This window comes from Mustela nigripes, chromosome 3 (genome assembly GCF_022355385.1).
Source record: "Mustela nigripes isolate SB6536 chromosome 3, MUSNIG.SB6536, whole genome shotgun sequence".
NCBI lineage: Eukaryota > Metazoa > Chordata > Mammalia > Carnivora > Mustelidae > Mustela > Mustela nigripes.
Window position 1 is genome coordinate 27,330,746 of NC_081559.1, and position 4,058 is coordinate 27,334,803.

Here is a 4,058-nt window from a genome sequence, read left to right on the forward strand (position 1 = left end):
CAGCTGAAGCCCGAGACATCATGGAGAAGGAAGAGTCATGCCCACTGTGCCCTCTCTGATTTCTCACTCTCAGAATTGAGAAAGCAAATCCTGTGTCACCATGTTTGACAGGTGGTTTGCTCTGAAGTAATAAGCAACAGAACAGGATGTAAGTAGGCGGGAACCCTGTCAGGTAATGTGTAGGTTCTCAAAAGGGGGGAACTCTTCAATGATCAGGTTCAAGCACAGGTCTTAGAACTGGGGTGCTCAGATTTGCACCCAGCTCTGTTCCTCAGTGATTCTAGGGGTGTGAGAAGATTCCTTAGCCTCTTTAGCTTTTCCCACCAAATATAATTCTGTTTGTGGCAATTAATAAAGGATGATGCTCAGGAAGACCCTTCAATGAATGCATCATGAGGAGAGGCAGGGGGTGTGTACGCAGTCAGGTTCCGATGCTAGTTACGTGGCCATGGACAAAGAGTGTATAAACTGTTTTCTCATGAGATCACCAAGATGCAGTCTGGACCTGGAAGATTAGAAATGATGTGAATTTAAGAGGTTAGAAAAGTATTTGAGCCAATAGCTCCATTCTGGTGTATGAATTTGCTTCCATTGCCTGTGAGGTAAAGCAGCTATTTAGAAGACAATAATGATATTGTAATAGAAAAGGAAGGAACACCCAGCCCAGAATGTACTGAAGGATGATGCCTTCAGGCTCTGGGGTCCTAGTGGTGGCCTGTGCCTTATTCTATCTCCCATCAAACTACCTGGCCCAGAAGCTGTCCTCTGAGTGCATCCCCTTCCTCTGAGTTCTCCCCTGAGCTAAGACCTTTATTAGAAAAGACCCTCTTTTTCTTCCACCTCTATCCCTAACATCATACCCCTCCCAAGTTGGAAGTTCTTCTTAATATCTGACTTCGGTGACCCATCCTTCTCTCTTGAACACACACACACCTCATCTTTCATCTCAGTTCCATCCTTATAGAAGCTGGAACGTCAATTTTTCAGACATGATGCACTTTCTCTCTGTTCAGTACTGGCCCCTTAGCTACTATTTCTCTTACCACATTTCAGCTGAGAAAATGCCATGCATGGCTGTTAAAGAGGAGAGACATTAACAGGTGTTTTCCAGAAGTGAGCACCAAGCATGTGGCCTCTGGGCTGCCCTGTGGAGCATCTGCAGCATTGCCCTCCTGAAGGTCCCCCTCCCCTCCTCTTTCAAAGATTGAAATCAACAGGCTCCATTAGCAAGAGCCAACAGTGGGGAGAGGGAGGGAACTTTATCTCTGGAATTCCATCTTCTCAGTGGTCCAGAAAATGTAGAAAGGGCAGGGCATTCCATGGGTCCCTGGTACCTGACACGACCTGGCAGCCCATGTTCCTCCTCTGATTTCCCTGTCACCAAAAGCCTGACAAGTCTAAGAGCCAGTGTGAGGCTCTGGGTGCGATGGCAACAGGGAGAGGGGAGGAGGGCACTCTGGCCCTGGAAGGGGGGGTGAGCAGCCATTGCTCCTCACTGCCACTAGAGGGGAAGAGTGAGGGGAAGGGAAAAAAGATGGAAGACCATTCCATGCTCTTGGATATTGCCATCAGGAATACAGGGCAGAACAGGAGATGGTCAGCCAGGCCATTTTGCCATGTCTAATCTCTCAGGATGGAAAGAGTTTAAGTTAGAAGGAGGGGGGGTTGGCGTAAGACAGAGGGAGGGGCACTTGGGTGGCTTGGTTGGTTAAGCATTCGACTTTTAGTTTCAGCTCAGGTCATGATCTCAGGGTCCTGGGATTGAGCCCCAAGTCCAGCTCTGGGCTCAGTTCTGAGTCTGCTTGGAATTCTCTTCCTCTCCCTCTGCCCCTGCCCCCGTTCATTGTCTTTTTTTTTCTCTCCATCTATCTCTTCTCTTTCCTTCTTCACTCTCTTTCCCTTTCTCTGAAAGAAATAAATCCTAAAGAAACAATAAGATAGATGGGAAGAACAGGGATGATGAGGCTGGTTTCATTCTCCTTCTGGCTTTGACTCGCTCTTGCCCTTACTTTTCTTTTTTTTTCTTTTTTTTTTTAAGATTTTATTTATTTATTCGACAGAGAGAGATCACAAGTAGGCAGAGAGGCAGGCAGAGAGAGAGAGAGGAGAAAGCAGGCTCCCCAACAAGGAGAAAGCCCAATGCGGGGCTCAATCCCAGGACCCCGGGACCATGACCTGAGCTGAAGGCAGAGGCTTTAACCCTCTGAGCCACCCAGGCACCCCTTGCCCTTACTTTTCTACTTAAAAGTTGGTCTTGCAAAGTGGAAACAGCCCAGCCTCTGGCCCCATAGACTCCAGCTTTGACACTGTCATCTTGAGTGTGGCATTTAACTTCTCTGGGCCCCACTTTTTCCATCTGTAAATGAAGTGATATAATATCAATAACGGTGGTGAGAATTCATCAAGGAAACCCAGATGAAGTGCTCTAGTGAAGTACTGGACTGGTTGAGATGCCCTCTAATTGTCAGTCCCCACTCTCTGTTCTGCCTCCCACCATCCACCTTTATGATAAAGAACAAACTCTCAGCCAAAAAGAAAGCAGAGAAAAGGCCATGAGCACAGGGGCAGGTTGCTGCAACACTTGTTCAAGGCATGTAATCATCATGAGGTCAACCTTAATAGCTTCTATTTATTTTGCACCTGTCCTTGAAGAGCTCTGTCACTCTCAGCCTCTGGATGAGATCAGTCACCTTTGTGACCAGCTGAGTGAGGACAGGAGAAGAAGCACATGCTATGCCTGGCTCAGGTTGGAGGGCTCAGCCCAGAAAGTGATCTGCCCAATGCTGTTCGGATAGAACAGAGATGGAACTGAAGCCAGCACATCATGGATCACTGTTCAGTAATCACCAAGGGTCTCACAGTGTTCTTCTGCCTCCAGAGAAAGAACAGGGTTGTGTCCACTCTTTTCCACTACCTTGGGCCATACCAAATATGATGATCCAGGGTTCCACAGGCCTTGCAAAAAATGTCTAGCTCTCAAAGCTCCATATAGCCAGTGAGTCACAGAGTTTTAGGGAGAATGTGCCCCAAGGCAGAAGCTCTCCAGGGATGCAATTTTCATCCACCCAAGAACTACTTCCCTCCAGCCTAGATGTTAGACAATGACATTCAAGTGGAATGCCCAAGTGCCTATAAAAGAATTATTACTAAGTAAGAGTGGATGATGATAATTAATTACCCCCCATTAAAGAGAAAGTCCCTACAGCAAAAGCATCAAAGGGAATGTTTTACTGAGTTGGCAATTTCTCTGGCTCTGGAACAAGATGACTCCTTAGTCTGCATCTTGAGTCTGTTCTTTTCTCTCATATTCTGACTTGAAGAATGTGCATTTTGACTTTGGAAAATTTCCTTTAATTCCCACCTTTCTCCTCATCCCTGATCCAGTAATCATTATTATTAAAACTTCACACCAGGGCCACAGACATATTTTATAACAATCCTTTGATGGATTAATTCACAGTTACTCTCCTTCTTTTCTAAAGTCTAATCAAAGAAAATGCACTTAGAGTGGAAAAAAAGTCTCCTGCCAGCCAACAGGGGAAGAACATAGAAAAGAGGCATCCAAAAGGATGATAACATCTATCTCCTCCTCCACAAATATGCTAATGGAGGAGGAGAGGACAGAGCAAGAAGGTATGCTATAATCCCAGAAGAATACAAGGGACCAATCCAGATTTCCTCCAAATCCTGTCCTATGTCTGACTCTATGGGGTATATATCCATGTCTCTTAGAAATATACTTACTTCATGATTCTTGGTCCAGAATCTGAATCAACTGTCCCATGACTAGTAAGAAAGTTCTCTGCCAAACTGTGGAAAGAACCAAGATGCCCTTCAATGGATGAATGGATAAAGAAGATGTGGTCCATATACACTAGGGAGTATTATGCCTCCATCAGAAAGGATGAATACCCAACTTTTGTAGCAACATGGACGGGACTGGAAGAGATTATGCTGAGTGAAATAAGTCAAGCAGAGAGAGTCAATTATCATATAGTTTCACTTATTTGTGGAGCATAACAAATAACATGGAGGACAAGGGGAGATGGAGAGGAGAA

General features: G+C 45.5%; 1 long non-coding RNA gene across 1 annotated transcript; it reads right to left on the reverse strand.

Moving 5' to 3' along the window:
• Positions 1 to 417: 417 nt before the first annotated feature.
• On the reverse strand, positions 418 to 3,809 carry LOC132012878 (uncharacterized). Its single transcript, XR_009402790.1, has 3 exons — positions 3,745 to 3,809; positions 2,234 to 2,356; positions 418 to 505 (listed from the first exon to the last, which is right to left on the reverse strand). It is a non-coding gene; the product is annotated as an uncharacterized LOC132012878 (long non-coding RNA).
• Between the last annotated feature and the right edge of the window lie 249 nt (positions 3,810 to 4,058).